The 20826-nt window shown below is 37.8% G+C and overlaps 1 long non-coding RNA gene across 1 annotated transcript; it reads right to left on the bottom strand.

The window, feature by feature from the left end:
• Nucleotides 1-247: 247 nt before the first annotated feature.
• Nucleotides 248-20284, bottom strand: LOC122456265. Its single transcript, XR_006275059.1, has 3 exons — nucleotides 20272-20284; nucleotides 17891-17898; nucleotides 248-1055 (listed from the first exon to the last, which is right to left on the bottom strand). It is a non-coding gene; the product is annotated as an uncharacterized LOC122456265 (long non-coding RNA).
• Nucleotides 20285-20826: the final 542 nt, after the last annotated feature.

The following is a 20826-nucleotide window of genomic DNA, read 5'->3' as shown; positions in this document are numbered from 1 at the left end:
AAAACTGGGCGTGAAGAGAGCAGACCCTGATGAGCCCTGCCACAAAAAAAAAAAAACCCGATTTCAGTCATTTTCGTTCCTATGTTCCTTTTTGTTTGTGGGCTGAAGAGTTAATGATCTTTCAGCAGATTCAGCAAATGGAAAAAGCTAAAACCATCTCCCTTCCCATTTGAGTTTTAATTGGGTCAGCCCATTCCTCTCAAAGATAAAAGCTTTCCTTATTCTTAGATCTACCAGATTCACCACACAACTGAAGTTGTCTTTTGCCCAGTGATCACTTTTCCTATCTGCCTATTTCTGTTTGCTGTAATGGAATATGAGAAGCAAGCTAAGTTACTGCACAGACACATTTCAACTGCCAGAGTCTCAACATACACATGACCCTACAAACATGGTTCTATTTTCACTTTGCTAAAACTTAACTTTATGCTAAACTTCTGTTCAATTTCTATACTTCAGTCTTGACCTATTAAGTGCAAGCTGATCTTCCCTCAGTTTCCATGGGGAAGTTTTTTAATTTTTTTTATTTCATTGGCAATTGCTCAGCTCAGCTATCTGTACAATTTCTCCTCACAAATCTAAATTTTCAGAACAGCCCATGAGTTTCCACCGCTGTTATTAGAGATTTAGCTCCCACAGTGCCTTCAGAACAAAGGTTTCAGAATTTCTCTGCTTAGATTAGTTTTCTCCAATTACTTATCATTTTTTAATTACAGATTCCTATCCGTACTGGGTTTTGGGAGGTATAACATGCACCGCACTATGGAAGCCTGACTGATTAATGTCCAGATTAGATGTATTGTTTATCTCAACATTTCATCTTTCTTTGTTCACTTCCAATCTTTTGAAAACTAACTAATCATACAAGGCTTCATGTATAAGGGGGAATTTAAATCTTTAAAAGGAAAGATGTATGTTAATTATGAATATCAGTAATACAGTGGAACTTCTCTAAACTGCTGCTCCAAAACTGTCCATCTCGCTCCACCTCTGAGTAAAGATGTATTGACACAGATTATACTGAGATTTTTTTTCTAAGACTATGTCATTTCTTACTAGTAAATGTTCTCTAAAATATTGTGTATGTTCTGAAGAGCAGTATTATCATAAATACTTAAAAGTGAACTGCAACTGAAAAATTAAATGACCAACTATGATGTATGAACTATGCTTTTTCCTTCTGTTTATTCCCTTAGGGACAAATCCAATCCTTTCTTCTTCAGGCCTGTGAAGCAGAACAGGTGAAATTCTGCTGTGGGAGATGGGGGTGGAGGGGGGGCGGAGGAGAGAGGAAGTACTCTGGAGTCACACAGGAGAGGAGTGTCTGTCTGAGACTCTCAAAGGTTGTTTATTTCAAATACCTCCTCCCTAGTATAATGTTATCACTGTTGTTAAATATAAAAACATCCATCCCATAAATATGACACCTTTTTGCTATCTTTTTCTAAGGATACAAGAAATCTCTGATAATAAGGGCTGGTTGGAAAATGGAATTTCTATCAAATTCTGAGATTTTGAAATTTTAGTTTTGTCCTGAACTGGGACAAAATGTCAAAATCTCTGGATTTTTCAATAAATGAAATAATTTGAAATATTTTGGTTTGACTTTATCAATTTGACTTCTGTGGTAAATATAATAGTCAAAACAATAAAATCAAGGAAATGTTAGGACTGTATCAAAACAAAATATTTTGACCTTAACAAAATGAAACACTTCAATAATTTCCTGTCAAAAAGTTCAACTAAATTGATACTTTCCCATAAAACAGATGAAAACCTTGAAAACACGAGCCCAAAACATTCCAATGCTAGAAAGCTAAAAAAGTATTATTTTTACATTAATAGTTTTTAAGATAATCTCATAAATTTTTGGATCTTGATTTATGATTTTTGGATTCTTGAGGTTGGCAGTATTGTATCAGGCAAAGAAGCAAAGCACCTGCTGCTGTAGAGAGAATCCATTTGAAGTTTGAGGGGAACCATTTTTATCCTTCCATTTTTCCTCCTGTCCTCTGCAAGCCAGAAGGATAGATGTGGGTCATCTGGGCAATTTTTATTTGCAGGGAAATGAGACGCTGCACACTGCCTGCACTAATAGGCATTCAGCCTGTCACATGTCATAATACCTGTGTGCGTGTGTGTGTGTGTCTGTGTGTGTGTGTGTGTGCGGAACATAGCAGACAGTGTTTATCATAAAACTTGCCCCTGTGCAACTTTCCAAGTACATAGATAAAAGGAATTCACTTGTGCCCTGATTGTTACGAAGATGCTCTTCAACAGACAGAGACGGAGACTGACTTTGGCTTGACAGTGATGGTCTGCTTTGTATTGATGGCAAAATGTTTGTGCTTAATGATGCCCATAAATGCCACTGTAACAGCTTCCTTCCTTTCTTGATGCATCTTTAGAGGTATAAATATTCCCTCATTCGCTTTTGTTTTCAGAGAAACTGGAAATATCTGGATTCCTGACAGCACTCAACCTGTAATGGAAATTGAGGAGAATGACAAGGTAATGGTAGTTGGGTATAACCTGTAATATTTTGCTTATATTAGAATATCCCCTGATAATTTCCTAACTGGCCTGCATTTACTACAAGTATGGTTTCAGTTCTGCCCTTGAAACTTGGATCAAACATTCCACTAATTTTGGACTCCTGGATTAGCTCGAAAGCCATATTTTTCTGCCAGTGTTACTAAAATAATGCTTCCTATGCCTTCAAATTGAATTCATATTCATTCAAGCAAATATCAGTTTATTGGTAATCCCTGGCTCCACATCATGCCCTCTAGCATCTCCTTGTTTCTGGCAGGATGGAGATGTCTGAATGCAATCATGCATTTGGCCAATGGTCTGCCTGTCTGGTGTGAGGTGAATTTGAGAGCTCCAACCTTTTTTTTTTTAAATTCAATCCATGTTCATTTCTGCAGCTCTATAAATGGTTTTCCTAGGGAAAAACGAACCAAAATAAAACATTGAGAAGAACAATAAGTTAGAATACGGGAACATGGATGAGCTCCAGACCACAAAATGAATGGCGTCCTGCTGTGGAAATGAGAGTAATAATGTCCACCTTGAATTTCATTGTGTTTATACAGAAAAGACCTAAACAACAGCCTGTTAGGGGAATTGTCTATTTGCATTTTGGCAGACACTGGGTGGTGCATTATGAGGGATCATGTGTTTCATATTTCTGCGTTTATATTTCACTGTTTTGTTTAGCCACATAATTATGCCTGGATGGGACATTTGGTCCTACAATGTTGTCACTGTTGTCGCAGTCCTGCTAGGTCTCACAAAATAGCCACAAAAACTTCAGCAAACCATGTCTGGGACCCTGTCTCGCTTCTCTTTGCACCTATTCCTTCTGATTATTCTCATCATTTTGTTCTACACGACATAGGTAGTGATTAAGGGCACAATGTTTAAGGTGGCTTTGTGACTGATGGCATAGTGTTAAAAGCAGGCCATTCTTCAGTCTCCTCTTAGGAGTTGTAAAGAGTATGCAAACAGCAGGGTCCTCACCTGTGCCATCTGAAGTACTCTCCAAAAGTGTATTTGCCTCTAAATAGCGGCAAGGCTGCAGTATCCTATTCAACAATATGAAGCTCAAAGAGTGTTCCCATTACATAGCATCTCTTGACTTCTTCAGTTTCATTGCTCATGGGTGGAATTCCTAAATATCTTGCTGAGAGAGATGCTAGTGATTAGTGATTCTCTAGCCAGAATTTTCCTCCTTAAGTTAGTTTGGTAGCTGAATTTAGTTTAGAATAAAAGACAGATTACTTTTCTAACATCTCACTGAACCTATATATATATTACTTGAAACACAGTGGTGAGTCTAGTCATTTTTGTTTGCAGTGAAGTTGATGACGTGGCCTGAGTTTGGGTCATGGAATAACAGGGTGGTGAGGAAGCCAAGAAGTGGTGTCAGAAGGGTTAGCCTTGGAATAGAGAGAGATTCATCCTTTAAGCCTTTCATAGAGGCTATCCTGAGGGGAAAAAAAAAATCACAGTTTAAACAAAATGAGGAACAGAATATACTTCAAATAAAAGCAGGAGGACTGACTAAGAGTGCGCTAAAACAGATGAGTACATTATTATGATGGACTTAATTTTACATTTCCCATTTAATTAAATAATATTTTTAGATAACTTTCTTGATAACTTAGTTGTAAAGACTCTGCAGGGAAGGAATATTCTCAAAAGCAAACTGCTGTTAACATTTAATACTTATACAGAAAACATTATTATCCCCTTAAGCGTTTTTTGAAAAGCTGATCAAAGACTTGGAAATAATATATTTCAAAATAAAAGTTGTACCCTCAATTGCAAGTATTAAAAGGAATTTAAAAATCTCTATCCTCTCTGCAGCTTTATGTGCATTTTGAATAATACTCAGCCACATAACTGTATATAAGTATATATATATATATACACACACACACACACATCTGCTTTTATGCCTGACTAAAGAAGAATAAATTAACAATTCTTGTGTGAAGCTAATGCCTTCCTGTTCACTAAATATAAGTGGGTATTAAAACTCTACAGGCCAGATTCTAATCCGTTATGCCATTGTGAAAGGAGAGTGATCCCACTGAAATGAATGAAGTGAATCCGAATTTGACACATTGTAACTCAGATCTGAATCTAGCACTAGGTTCTACTAAGTAATTCACAAGTAGGCCTAATGATTTCAGTGATATTACAAGTAGAGTAAATACTCCTCTGTCTGAGTAAGGGTGGCAGAATCTATCCTGTTGTTGTTTAGTCAGGCATATATAAAAAGTCTATATGTCTTATGTTTTAAAATTTTCCATTTTCTGTCTTATTCTAGATTTGGCAGCTGATCTGTTGAATTAGTGGTAATCATAAGTTTGAGGAGCTGAGAGTTTCGTTGCCACTAGTCCATAATAATAATAATAATTAATAAAATTGTCACATCCATAATGTTAAAACAAACACAGCACATTTGTATTCTCCCTCCCCCTCTTTTTCTCTCCTTCAGGTTTGCCTGGAGCTCATGAGCTTTTTCCAATTATATCCTTGGGTTTTAGATTTATCCTAACAGATGGCATACATGTGAGGACTTTCTCAAATTTATTTGAGGTTGTATTTGACTGGGAGCAGTTAACTGACTGAATTGCTGAATCATGGAACAATTATTGGAGAGATTCCCTGCTCTTCTTTTTTACGAACAATATTATAGTATGTTCCATTCACTTTTATTCTTGCCAGGACGGCTAAAAAGTAAGTTAAAGTTGTTGCCATCTGGTAATCTGAAGCAGCATTCCTAGCATGTTCCTGTTGCTCAGTAATTCTTCACTACACTTACACTGGTAACCAGCCATACTGTTACTCATCAAATATCCCATTTACTTCTTTTTCACTCCACTTTCTTGATGTGGTTACTATGTAGGAACTAGATTTACTGAGAGCAGGTTGCCAAATGACAGATTAGCTGTGCTGCTCAGGTGCAGATTCAGGAGGGAGCTGTCCCTGGCTTTGACTTTGCTCTAGAAGGAATTAATCTGCCACAGGTCTAAAGCAAATTACATCCTTCTCTCTCTGCTCAGTTATGCTGACCAATCTGTTGGGTGGGAGCAGACTTGGCTCTGCCTTGTCCCTCTTGGACAACTGCCACAGTCACCTGTAGTAAATGGGTAGAAGAAGCATCATGGACACTACTCTCCCATCTTTGCTGGGACCCACTGTACTTATGCCTTACTCCCCTGAATGGGATACTGTAAGAGTAGGTAAGTAGGGCAAGAGAGAGTTTTGTCCTATACAAACCTACATAGAACATGTTCACTTTTGGTGGAACTGCACTGGAAAAAAATGAAAAGTAGTGAGAAATACAAACAAACAAAATGGTTCAGTGATGTGCAAAAATGTTGTTTGGTTATAGCTCTTAAACTGAGCAGAATTGTACTTGAGAATCACATTACTCTGCAGCATTAAAACTTCCCTTCCTTTCCACTGGTGACTGATAAGATGAGAACAGTTTGTGAATGGACTGTGGAACATTTTCACTCTAATCTCCCTACTTTTTCCCTACAGTGGTAGCTCTACTTCTAGCCAGTCTTCAAAATTGTCCAAGCATCTCTCCAGTGCTAATGTTCCAGCAAAACATCTCTCTGATGTAGCCATCACCATTTTATAAGCATGAACATGGACTTGAGAATATTGTGTGAGGCTGATGGTCAGAATGAAATAGAGAAAATTGTAGGAGATCTTTCTGAGACAGATGGTGCATGAAATTATGGGGAATTCTTTGTTCCAGAATTAACTTAAAGATCTGTCAAAGCATATGAAATAGACCGAACAAAAATCACCCTTCAGCTGCGATCTAGCAATTTTTTAAAAACTTATCATGCTCCACATTTTTGTAGGTTTTTAACTGCTTTTAAACACCAGAGATTTAATGGTGACTAGCAAACATAGTTATCATTAGTCTCTGACATTTTCCTTTACAAAGCTATGCATTGCTAGCAGTAAATAAGAACAGACAAGTAGACAATACAGGAGTGACAAATGTACAATGTATAGAGTTCGACTGTATAAATGGCTATTTCAAAACCTGTCAAGAAGGTAGCTGAAGCAAATTCATCTATTCATCAGATTTATCAGTTCAAAGGGTGAGCTTTCAGTTTACAATAATCTGATTCAAATTTCATGGGAGATAAATAGCTAGTGGGGTAGGGAATTCTCATTTAAATAATTTTAATTGACAAGCTATTATGCCTCATCTGATTTTTCCCATGTACTAGGCTCTGTCTTGCACACATCTCACTCTGACTCCCTCTGATAAAAATTGGTTCCGAATATCCATCACATCTACTAAGTCCTATTTTATACCAATAATTTCCTTTCTAACATTAGAATACTGTGTGTTGTTGGTAACTTACTATTTTATTAACCAGAATAAGTCCTACCATAATAACAAGTAGCATTACAATACCATTTAAATGAGAAAGGTCCATGTTATTGTGAGCAGAGAGAGACTAGTCCAACATTAAATAATGAAAAAACAGATCTGGGCCTCACTACATTCCTTTAAGCTTTCTGTTTTGTTGTAGACCGAATGAAGACTATACACATTTTGGAGTACGGACTGTCTTCCATTGTGTTGGTGAAATGCCTGAGTCAAGGAGATCTTAAGCCTGACTGTAGCCTCTGAGCACAATTGCCATATAAATATTAAATGCTACTAACAGCATGACAATTAACAGGAAATGGACTCAGATACTTTTATATTAATAAATTATGGAATCTTCCCTTTCCTTTTCAGGCTTAGATTGTGACTCTAGGCATAGCCCTAGGTAAGGGGGAGTGAGGAAGCCATACCACAGCTGCGGGAACAGATCAGGGTGGTATTGTGATTCAGAGACATACCTGAAGCATCAGGGATGGCTGCAGTTGGATGTGGGACATTGGACAGGGTAGAAAGGTGTTCTGAGGTGGTACTGAGAATTCCCTCTCCCAGGTGCTTGGATGGTGGGTGTTGCTCACACGCTCAGGGTTTAACTGATTATCATATTAGGGACAGGAAGGATTGACAAGGACCATGGGTCTTTTTCACCTTCCTCTGAAGCATAGGGTGTGGGTCACTTTCTAGGATAATCTGGATCTATCTCATTTTAAATAATTCCCCTAATTGCAGTGGCCTCGGGCATTGCTGCACCTCAGTCCCTCTTGTTCTCTTCCCATGGCACATAATACTTTAGTCTCCTGGAATACTTTGGTCTAATTGTGGCGTTTCAGTTTTGTGTGCAAGGTGGTGATGGCCTGAGATATATAGAATCATAGAAGATTAGGGTTGGAAGAGACTTCAGGAGGTTATGTAGTCCAATCCCCTGCTCAAAGCAGGACCAACCCCAGCTAAATCATCCCAACCAGGGCTTTGTCAAGCTGGGCCTTAGAAACCTCTAAGAATGGAGATTCCACCACCTCCCTAGGTAACCCACTCCAGTGCTTCATCCTCCTAGTTAAATTGTTTTTCCTAATATCCAACCTAGACTGCCCCTACTGCAATTTGAGACCATTGCTTCTTGTTCTGTCATCTGCCACCACTGGTCACACTAGTCTAATGGTTCCTTCTGGCCTTAATATCTGCAACTTTATACCTCCCTAGGGAGCAAGACTAGGCATAATTTACTGCTGAGTTAAGCCACTTTGGATTGCTCAGTAATTATATTGAGCAAGTGAGGTGGGTAGAGCCAAAGATCCACCTATTTCCATACCCATTTTCTGCCTTCTGCTGCCCACTCATCTCCCCTGGGAGGTGGTAATGGGCTGGATAATTCTGTTTATCTCTACTCATCTACACCTAACTTCTGCGGACTGTGCATACGGAAATAATGGAGAAGCCTAGTCCTTCTTATTCCTCTGCACTGGTGTTTAATCTAAGTCACAATCTAGCCTTCAATTATGCATGGATTGAATGGATTGGAATAATATACAGTAATTAAAGGGTCAATATTTGATTATAGGCAGTTTTTAGCCAAACTGTCATAAAGGGAAAATGCATTTTTCTAATAAACAAAGGGCTGCCAAAAATATGACAGATTGGAGACAGTGCACTTGAGTTACTGAAAGCAGCACATAGGTCACAACTTTCATTTGTGTTAACAACCAACCGCCTGTCAACTAAAACACCACCTGGAGTAGCACCACCAGGAATTCTTCCGAACTGCATTGAAAAACCACAAAGACAGAAGGCCTGGCCACTCAAAGAGCTGCTGGCAGCTGAGAGATACTTACCCCTTCCACATACACAAATAGCCTCCCAGCAGTACCTACTGGGCCTGAATTTGGTTAACTATGTATCCCTTGCTCCTTCCACTATTTAATCATATCCTCAGAAGGCATAAATGCTACCCCGCTGAAGAAAATAAGTAGGAGTGTGACCTCAAATGAGCTTATTTTGCAATTTCATTTTATAGGCGGGCAAATTATCTAGTGTTGGATATGTATAAGAATAGTCCCATACAGAAAAGCAGGAATCACTGAAGAACACTGTCACCTATACGGCAGCTGACATCCCATATTCTAGTACTCCTGGGTAACTAATATTAAATCTAATCCAGATTCAAGGTTGGGAAGCCTGGTGACCTAAGCAGCCAGGAATATAGGTCCAAGGTGGTTTACTTCTGCCCAGCTGCATATATTAACCATCTACCTTCATTCCTCTGCTGATAGCAGCCCCTAAGATACAATTTTCAAAAGCACTTAAGTCCCATTTTCAAAAGAGACTTCGGTAGACTCATAGATTCAAAGGCCAGAGGGGACCACTGTGATCATCTAGTCTGGCCTCCTATATAAAACCATAGAATTTCTACAAAATAATTCCTGTTTGAATTCGAGCACATCTTTTCTTTTTCTCTCTCTTTTTTTTTTGTGGGGAAGGGAGGGGGGCACCACCTAATCTTCATTTAGTTTTGTAAGCCTAAACCTCATTGACCTTTCATGGTACTTAAGTCTCTAAGCACCTAAGTAACTTTTGAAAATGGAATTTAGGCTCTTAAAACTAGTGGCCACTTAAAGGGAAATGGCTGCTCTCCACAATCTGTCTTCTTCAACTTGTCCCAGCCTCAATTTGAGAACACAATTCCTAAAGTAATTTGAAGACTCAAAATCAGGGAGTACTGAAAATCCTATGGTAGTAATGTGACTTTTCCAAACTGATTTCCAGAACAGAGAGTCTGGACAATGTACATTTATTGTAATGAACATTTTGAGATTCATTAATCTGTATTTAAAAACACACATGCTATCATTTGCTGTCCCAATACCACCTTGAACGGAAACAATGCCTTCTTCCTGGTGGATTTCTCTACTGCATTTACAGTAGCCTCATGACCTGCACACAAGGATATTGTCCTTCCATTCCAGAGTAAAGATGTTTGCATGAATATCAATTTGTACCACAGCATAAATGTTTCAATTATATGTAAAGGAAATTGTGTTGCCACTGTGGCATAATGGCTGTTTTTCAGTTGAGATGCTAATATTTTATGAATGTTTCAATTCAGCCAGATGATCAAATGACATGATTTGCCAGGGAAGTAACTGCGTTTGCCTACATGAACATTAAAGCTCTCCAAGTGAAGCACTGTACATAAAATTCCACCATTTCTGTTTGCTGTTACTATGGTTGATGGCAATAAACTTCAGTTTTTTGAATGGGAGGCCTCTGTGCAAACATTTGCAGTGTATTATGAAAATGTGCATTTTTCAGAGGCGTTTTCCATTTTTAATATGCTTCCTTATGCATGCTATTCTCTGTCTGCTTGAGGAATTCAAACACCATATGTCCTTGTGATCATCTTCAGTGCTTCTAAATCAGTCTCTCTTTCTCTCTCTTTTTATCTAACTTCTTTTATTGATAAGAGCTGCTGCTGTGGCTACAGCTGCTGAGCACAACTGCACACAGAACTAGTGACTAATCTCATTTAGGTTAATGGTGTCTGCAAGGTCACTTGGGATAAAATTGAAGACCTTGCTATCCACCTGGATGCTGTTGCGTAGGCAGAGATGAAGCAGGTACATTTATTGCTCTAGAGATGTCTGTAAAGATTCTCTGACATTTCTAAGTTATTCTGGTAATTGTTTCCTAGACTTGGTAGGGATTTTTTTTTTGTAATAATTGAGGCTTGAAAATTATGTAAAAGATATGCACAGAGTTAAGTGTTGCTGGAAATTATGTACACTCAGCTGTCAGTCCTGCCTGGTTGCTCAGGCGAGAAAAGGGACATAGGGCCCACATCCACCTCTCTCTATCACCCACACCGACCTATTCATATCTTGAATCTAGATGTGGGGGCAAAAGCAGGGGCTGTGCATCCAATACTCCCTCTCTCCCATCACCGTGAACAAGTAAGTGAGGAGGGAATGGGATGGAGGTGGGGAGGGGGGACCCTAGCTCCATCCACCTCTGTGACTGACCTGAGAGGGGCTTAGCTATCTGCATCTGGCAATGGGCTGATGACAAATACTTCCCCTTTTCATTCCTCCTCCACAAACCAGGAATCCTGGAGAGCAATGACTTCAAAGTGTGTCTCTGGTTCACAATTCCTTTCCGGAGTTCCACCTGAGAAACCATCCCTTGCTCATGGCTGAGAACACACTCTCAGGCATAAGGCATAGCAAATGTTGATTATTCAACAAAATGCTAAATCCTACAGTCTAAACTTAGTACTTGCTTGGTAAATTCCTGATGACCAGGACAAGGATTCGGCCCAATAATGATGATGATAAATTTTTAGAAGTTAAGAGAACACTGCAAAACCCCATACTATAAATAAAGGACATCACTGTGCAAATCAATTAATTGCACAGTTATTATTGTTGGATACATGTTTTTACAAAGTTCAGGTAGAATAAACACATTTTATTAATAAATTTCAATTAGTACTTTCATGTGATTGTAAGTAACTTTGGTGTTGGCTGTGCAAAGAGGCTAAATTTTGCATATGATCCAGAACTTCTTACTCATCTAAACATTCCACTGAAATTTTCAATGTAATTGGGCATGGCATGGGAATTTGAAACAGTGTTGGCAAATATACATTCACCCAGATCTCAGTGAAACTTTAAACTCATTAATTGACATTTTTGAGATACTTTTTGTTTCCCTTTTGGGGAAAGGAAAATAATTGGAAATACTAATCATCTCAAAAACCTAACATGGTTTTCGTTTGACATAAGCTTCTTACAACATTGACATAGTTTACATGCCATCCTAAATGGATCATACTCATTTTGGCCAAGATTGAGAGACGTACCCACCCTGAGTAGTAATTTATTCTTCAGGAGTCCCATTGGCCTAACTGGGGTTACACAAGAGTAAAGGTAACACAATCTAGCATGAGTTGTTATGGAGAAAGTGGACAATTGCCTCTTGAAACTTTTCATAGGTCTATATGCTCCACTTTTTGTTATCTCCCCCATGGTTTTTATATGTGATTATATTATATTCTGCAACGTTCTATATGCTGACACAACTTTGCTTCCCTTCCCCTGAAATTTTATGAAATGATGCCCCTGGCCCCGCCTGGCATTTGATGAAGATTTAGAGCCTTGATCTGTTTTGCATTAGTAACATTTCCAAAGTATCCTTTATCCCCCTATATGTTTGTATAGAGTTAGATAAAATGGCACTGAATGTTTATGTCAAAATACTTTTTTGTTTGCTATCTTCAATTTCTTTACTTATTAGCCATCCTGTACATGTAAATGAGACTGGATAATAGAGATGAATCAAAAAGAAAAGGAGTACTTGTGGCACCTTAGAGACTAACAAATTTATTTGAGTGTAAGCTTTTGTGAGCTACAGCTCACTTCATCGGATGCATCCGATGAAGTGAGCTGTAGCTCACGAAAGCTTACGCTCAAATAAATTTGTTAGTCTCTAAGGTGCCACAAGTACTCCTTTTCTTTTTGCGAATACAGACTAACACGGCTGCTACTCTGAAACCAGAGATGAATCACTGAGCCATTAATATAATTCAGCTAATGGGGAGCTTGTTTAAACCATTTATTCGGTGTGACCTTATATCTGATTCTCAAGCATAATCCATACAGGATTTGCTCTTGGTGAACTTGGGTTTAGGGATAGTTTGCTTTTGTTGGCTCAGAAGCTGATCTAGCTGAAATTATAGATGATTTTATTGCATTATCTGTGCTGTTTCCTAAAAAACACTTCCAAATTTGTGGTTTACAGAGGCATTTGTGTCTGTACTGCTCTGTCTTTAACATATACAGAGGTTCTTTATCCAATTTAAACATTAGGTATTTGAGCTTGTATGAGAGAAGATTAGGTAAACTGATCCTGAGTCATTGTGAAAGGCACAGTTCAGAGGTGGACAGGTTCAGCATATTAATTTTTTTCTTATTGAAGAAACTAGCTATGAATGTTTAAATTTTGGGCGGCAGGAAGGTAATTGATGAAATAGAATGAAATAAACCAGATTTTGCAAGCTTTGCACCTGAAGACCATAAGTATTTGAACATGATGGTTATTGTTTCCCTCTTTATTCTGATATTTCTTTTAGAGTTCCTGGGAATGGGGGCAGTTTGGCTGGTATAGCCCTTTCTCACTGAAAGGTATGTATAATTCACTTCATTCAGAGTTTTCCATCAGACTTTGGGGATTACAAGAAATGCTGGCTTTGCTCAGCATAGCATACCTTGCCCAGAAAAATTATATATAGAAAAATTATTATAGAAAAATTTCTATTTCTCTCACAAGATGTTTCTATTCAGAAGGAAGACTTCTTTGCCCCAAGCTGTTGTGTTTTTTTCATAACTTGACAAAGTCAAAATTTACTGAGGACAGGGCCAATCTTCTGGTCATTAAAATCAAAGGCAAACCTCCCATGGACTTCAGTGGTTACAAATTTTGATCTAAACCAATCGCTATTAATAGGATTTTTTTAAAATGACAAAGATATGATTTTTAAGAATTACAGAAAATATATGCAAAAAGGGCCATGCATTTCAAAATATAATTCTAGTACAGTGTATCTCTGAATCAGTGGACCACTCCTTCAGTAAGAGAGATACTTTGAATAGCATTTAACCTCTACTTGCAGAGGCAACACTTTTGATTAGCCAAGAGGGCCTAGTTCCTCAAAGGTATATAGTCTCCTAAGTTCTGTTGATTTCAATGGAAGTTCAGAGTCCAAATACCTTTTAAGGACCTGGGTCGAGATTCCTATATGCAGCAATACCTCTATCTTATAAATAGTTCTTGCATATCCTCTTAACTGGGGAATTTTTTTTAAAGGAATGTAAAGTGAAATGCATAATGACAGGTTTCAGAGTAGCAGCCGTGTTAGTCTGTATTCGCAAAAAGAAAAGGAGTACTTGTGGCACCTTAGAGACTAACAAATTTATTAGAGCATAAGCTTTCGTGAGCTACAGCTCACTTCATCGGATGCATTTGGTGGAAAAAACAGAGGAGAGATTCGAAAGCTTATGCTCTAATAAATTTGTTAGTCTCTAAGGTGCCACAAGTACTCCTTTTCTTAAAGTGAAATGGTGCAAGTTGGACCAAAAATCCTCATGTCAAGAAACAACCATATTGGTATACAAGTGCTGATACCATCACTGATTCGTTAGAATGCCCACCTCATGGAACAGATATCTGAATTAGGGCTTCAAAGATTTCAGAATTCTTCAGCGAGTAAAGAAATCAAATCTTTGGACAAATATTTTTATTTCACTGTCTTCTCTAATTTATACCATCAATTGTTTCACTAACCTGTTTTTCTTTCCTACATGCAACTTTGGGGCATACTTTGTATGAAAGAAGCTTTGCCAACGGACTTTTTTTTAAATTTATTTTATACTTTGTTCTGTATTAATATTGAATGGATTTCTGGAATGGTAATATTCTACATACAATATGTGTCTGAGAAGATTATATCTTATTTTGCACAACAGGATTTCTTTACAATTATTTATTATTCCTGTTATATTTTAAACTGGTGCTGGTCTATGCAGATTTTAAATGTGTTTGTCATATACCATTAGTCACTGTGTGAAATCTCTCAGTAATAGTTAGCCCTTGAATTTTCTGCAGCTAAGGAGAATTTAACGCTGATTGATGGTAGATCACTTAGCTGGTTGGCAGACTTTCCAATTTACAGAAGGGAAATTGCTCTTTTCTTTATGCTCATTCCTTCTTCTTCAGGGGGACAGTAAGATATATGTGCCAGGTTGCACATAACAGTGAGAATCTGATTGGCAATACTGCAGGTCTTTTTTACAATTATGATTTTATCATTTTCAAAAATTGTATACTGAATGTCAAGTGTTTCAGATGCATTGGAAAAAAACCCCTCTATTTATCAAATGCTGCTGCTATGTCTGCATCATATTCCATAGTAAAAATATGGCCTAACACAATCTTGCATGTAAAAATGACTAAGCTGTCAGCAAATTGCATTTCATTCTTTCTTCCCAAAATTCCTAAATTGTTTACCCTCCAATAGTTGATAATCTAAGCAGCTAAATATATGGTTAAAACTATAGATGTGGGTATATGGCATGTGGCAACATACCTCACTGCTAACATTCATTCTGAAAAAATTAACTATTCTACACTGAAATAAATGTTGCACATAGGAGGTAAAACCCTGATCCCATAGACGTCAATTGCAAATTTTCCATTGATTTCAAGGGAGCCAGGATTTCACCTATGATGCACATAAAAAAATGTTACATGTAATTTGTAGAATCTGCTTTTCTTCAAGGCCTTGGGAAATGCTCTATCGTTAAAGGTTGGAACGTATCTTAAAATGTACTATTGAAACTTCTTCCATAAACTTAATTATTTTGTTCTGCAGATTTATTAAATAAAAATGTTTTCTATGCAAAATTAGGTTCTGATTTAAAGCCAGTTAAAGATAATTGGTGTCTTTCTCCATTTTCTCCTTTATGAAAAGATCAAAAGAAGAACTTAATCTTTATATACGTCTTAATGTTCTACAAGATTTCCAGAGTGTTATGGAAAAAAGTGTCGACTCAGCTTAGCTTATGCACGGAGGCACTTTTCTAAATTTGTACACATGGGGAGTGGGGAAAATAATTCACATTTTTATGTTGCAATTTTAGAGCCTATAGCAAAGTAAAACTAACCCCTCCAAAATTTAGATAGAAAGCATAGGAATGAAAACAAATGTGTTAAGTGTACGTTAGGGCCCAATTGTACATTTTCTCAATCACTTCATTGGGAATTCTGCATGTAGCTGCAGAATTGTTCCCATAAGAGAGGAGGCAACAACAAAGAAGGCTGTTACACCTACTGTCACAATAAGCCAATTACATTTGGGAGTCCGTTTTCAGTGACTTCCTCCACTCTGCAGTGTACCTAATAGCAGACCAGTGGTACTACAGCTTGAACTATATGCAAGACGAACCATATAATGAAGAACTCACCATTGGAGGAGGATGATTATTTCAGAAATTTTATGAAGGCCATCATCATAAGACTACAAGTGTAATAGAACCATTACCTTGTGTCCCTATTTTGTATGTGAATAATCCAGTCTACTGATAATGACTCTATTCAACAAAATGGAAAGCAGATTATCCTCCAAAGTAATCAGCATAAAAATCATGAACATAAAGGCAATATCTTTATTTTAACTCTTCTATTCTATCCCATTCTACTTCTGTCAGTTTCTTATCTGTATCTATAACATTCATATCTGATTGGATAATTTAACTTTCCCATAGAGGCTGTTTTTGCAAATATTCTGTTTGTTTTTGAAGAAATGAATACCCACAAACACTTAGTTTTGACCTAATAATTTTTTTTTTCTAAAATAGTAATAAGACATCTTGCCTTTTTAAAGTAAAAGTACTTTAAAATCTCAGTCTTACTGAAGTTGGGGTTAAGGTTGTGCATTTAAATGTGAGGAACTGGGCATGTGTACTGTGGGTGGTTGTATCTTGGAATTAAAATAGCGCTTAATGAAGAATCTGTGGGTGTTTTTAAGGTATTATGGTCTGAGGTCAGGCATCTGCATTGGTCTGAATGCGAATATTGATTTAACTGGTGACTTCCTTGATTTTTAGGGATTGGCACTGAAAATAGGAAATACTGTACAATTGTACAATACTGTGCTGCAGGCGGCTCAAGGGTAACAGAATCATTATGTTGGAATATTAATGATAGTGTCTTCCTACACTTGTTCATGTTGAACAGGCGAGCAGTTTACAGCATGGGTGATCTTTCCAGAATATGACTTCTTATAAGATTTCAAAAGGTTAAGAAGGCTTTTAAAAAATACCGTTTGAAACTGGACGTGTAAACACAAACCTACAGACCTTACTCAGGCTATACTCCTACTGAAGTCAAAGAAAGTATTGCTAGAGAAAAGATTTTTGGGAGCAGGCAACCTGCAAATTATACTACTTAGAACAGTTCAGACATATGTGGACCAATAGATTTAAAAAAAAAACAACAATCCCAAACTCCCATCAATCTCAAACCCAGAATATTTAGTAAAATATCTTGTCCAGTAGCATCAGTCATGCTTTAGAATGTAATATAAAGTGATGTGACTGATGCAACCAGATGTGACATCTAAAAACTTAGCATGACAGCTTGAGAAATGTTAATACATGTGGTCTCTAAGACTGCCAAAGATAAATTAGGACTCTTAATATTTTCCCTTAAAATATTTTATCACTGCCTATGATCATATTACCTAAAGGAGTAAAACATATCACTTCAATATGCTCTGATTAGACAGTGGATATAGGTTTCCAGCTAGGGCAGTAAATAAGTATATTGAACACACTAACTTCTATGGGACCAGATCCTCTGCTGGCATAAATTGGTGCAGCTCCATTGAAGTCAGCTTGTTTGTGCCAGGTAAGGATCTGCTCCATAAAATTCAATAGTATATTACCCCTATATATTAGTAGAGTTATCCATCTTTGTGTGACTAGACCTTGGGAATACCTTCATAACACAGTGTTCACTACCACTGTTGGATGCGTTTTCCATTGCTTTATGGGGCTGAAATTACTGTTCATCTGAAAACTAAGGTATAATATAGGAGAGATGTATAGGTTGGGAGATTAACTGAGTCAATGTTAAAAGAAAAGGAGTACTTGTGGCACCTTAGACATTAACAAATTTATTAGAGCATAAGCTTTCGTGAGCTACAGCTCACTTCATCAGATGCATTTGGTGGAAAAAACAGAGGGGAGATTTATATACACACACAGAGAACATGAAACAATGGGTTTATCATACACACTGTAAGGAGAGTGATCACTTAAGATAAGCCATCACCAGCAGCAGGGGGGGAAAAGGAGGAAAACCTTTCATGGTGGCAAGCAAGGTAGGCTAATTCCAGCAGTTAACAAGAATATCTGAGGAACAGTGGAGGGTGGGGTGTGGGGGGGGGGGGAGAAATAACATGGGGAAATAGTTTTACTTTGTGTAATGACTCATCCATTCCCAGTCTCTATTCAAGCCTAAGTTAATTGTATCCAGTTTGCAAATTAATTCCAATTCAGCAGCCTCTCGTTGGAGTCTGTTTTTGAAGCTTTTTTTTGAAGGATAGCCACTCTTAGGTCTGTAATCAAGTGACCAGAGAGATTGAAGTGTTCTCCAACTGGTTTTTGAATGTTATAATTCTTGACCTCTGATTTGTGTCCATTCATTCTTTTACGTAGAGACTGTCCAGTTTGGCCAATGTACATGGCAGAAGGGCATTGCTGTCACATGATGGCATATATCACATTGGTAGATGCATAGGTGAACGAGCCTCTGATAGTGTGGCTGATGTGATTAGGCCCTATGATGGTATCCCCTGAATAGATATGTGGACAGAGTTGGCAACGAGCTTTGTTGCAAGGATAGGTTCCTGGGTTAGTGGTTCTGTTGTGTGGTGTGTGGTTGCTGGTGAGTATTTGCTTCAGATTGGGGGGCTGTCTGTAAGCAAGGACTGGCCTGTCTCCCAAGATCTGTGAGAGTGATGGGTCGTCCTTCAGGATAGGTTGTAGATCCTTGATGATGCGTTGGAGAGGTTTTAGTTGGGGGCTGAAGGTGATGGCTAGTGGCATTCTGTTATTTTCTTTGTTGGGCCTGTCCTGTAGTAGGTGACTTCTGGGTACTCTTCTGGCTCTGTCAATCTGTTTCTTCACTTCAGCAGGTGGGTATTGTAGTTGTAGGAATGCATGATAGAGATCTTGTAGGTGTTTGTCTCTGTCTGAGAGGTTGGAGCAAATGTGGTTATATCGCAGAGCTTGGCTGTGGACAATGGATCGAGTGGTATGATCTGGATGAAAGCTAGAGGCATGTAGGTAGGAATAGCGGTCAGTAGGTTTCCGATATAGGGTGGTGTTTATGTGACCATCGCTTATTAGCACCGTAGTGTCCAGGAAGTGGATCTCTTGTGTGGACTGGTCCAGGCTGAGGTTGATGGTGGGATGGAAATTGTTGAAATCATGTTACATCATTTATACCAGCCAGGTAGGAAACTAGAAAGTAAAACATTTGGATAAGTGGCTGAGACAACATATGTTAGCTAATGCAGGACAAATCATTTTGGCTAAAATACCCTTTCCCTTCTTTGAAAACTCTGAACAGCTACTTTTAAAGTTAGTGAACAATGTAAGTAGGTTTTCTTCACTTTTTACTTTGTTTTTGGAACTAGAACCAGAATCACCAAAATAAGAGAAGTTGTTTTGTGTCAGCCAGGAGCCAGAGCAGGGGTCCTGGATCTATCTGCAATTACCTGTGTTCCATACATTTGTCACCTCCAGGCTAGATTACTGTAACTTGATAGGTGTGGATTGATGGTATAAGTAACATGGAGGCTTCATCTTCTGCAGAACGCGCCTCCTCAGGGGGTTAAGCTGCTGAGAAAACAGCACTCTTCTGCTCTACTACCTTCATTGGCTTTCTCTTTGCTTTCATTGATCATTCAAAGCCTTGGTCATAATCCCATTTATATCTGAGATTTCTCTTCCATCCTCTGGGACAACTCAGCTGACAAAGGCCATGTTGAAGTTCACGAGAGCCAGAGATTGATGCATGTTTAAATGAATGAGTTAATTAGTGGAATGAAATGCCAGAGGGATTTGGACTGACCCAAATCTTATACATTCTAAAGCACACTGCAAACAATTTATCCACCTATTAACAGATGCAATCCTACCATAACCAATATGTGAGAAATGAACAAGTGAAACCTAGGAAGATTTTCCTAATACAGGTTAAAGGCTGAATCCTCTATGAATTCTACTTTGAATGTCATCATAGTATACCAATTCAGCACTCAAATGGGAAAACGTAAAACGAACAGAGAATGTGCTAAGCAGATTATTCAAACCAAACTTTGAATTTTTTGAGGATAGCAACTCACTAATTGTATCTCCAGGTCCAAAAAAAAAAAATCAGACATATATGCTTCTCACAAAATTAATTCCACATTGCTCTTATTACTTCAAAAAAACTAAAAAAAGTGTGTAATTTCAGTGACTTCCCATTGAAATCTATTAACCACAATGAACACGTTTTGTTTTTAACATCTGCAAACATCAGGCTTCTGTTGCTGTATGACATTTGATAAGACTCACAAGCAAAAGTGGCATTTCATGGAGTAAATAGATTTATATAAGATTAAATGTAATAAAATTATTCTTGAAAAGTATATTCAGTTGCACACTAATTACACTGAAATACTTTCAGGTGAAAGGAGAGATCTGGTGGAATTTGAGTAAGTAAATTAATTCCACTGTAGAGAACATTCCAGCCTATTGTACAGGTGATGTAAAAGCACAACTCCTCAGTGCTGAGCAATGGCCCAGCTGTTTCACAACAAATATAAAACACCCATTAAATCTCAACATCACTGTTATGTGCCACAACCTTGGGAGGGGGAAAAAAGTCATTTGTTTGTAAACTACTATCACATTAGCCATTGAGGCCAATTGACAGAACCTCCAAATCTGACAGAATGATTTTGAACTAAGAGTGTAGAATTGTTTACTAAGACATTGAGTGGCAGTCTAATATATTAAATCAGTTCAGAAGATTGTAAAATGCATTAGTATTAGCAATTTAATACCACCAACAAATTTAACTGTCACTCATGAGCATATCCATCCTTGTGAAAAGAAAAAAAATAAGCTCCTTCTTTCTATTGATGGACAATGATGTTAGAGGAGACAAATGCCTTTCTGTGTACATTGGTCACTACAGGGCTGCATTTCATTTATCATAATTAACTTGCACAGATGTACTGATGGCTTCTTTGGGCAGGGGAGGGGAAAGCAAAAAGTGTTACTTGT

Source organism: Dermochelys coriacea, chromosome 12 (assembly GCF_009764565.3).
Source record: "Dermochelys coriacea isolate rDerCor1 chromosome 12, rDerCor1.pri.v4, whole genome shotgun sequence".
NCBI classification, from domain to species: domain Eukaryota; kingdom Metazoa; phylum Chordata; order Testudines; family Dermochelyidae; genus Dermochelys; species Dermochelys coriacea.
This window is presented reverse-complemented; position numbering and strand designations above follow the sequence as displayed.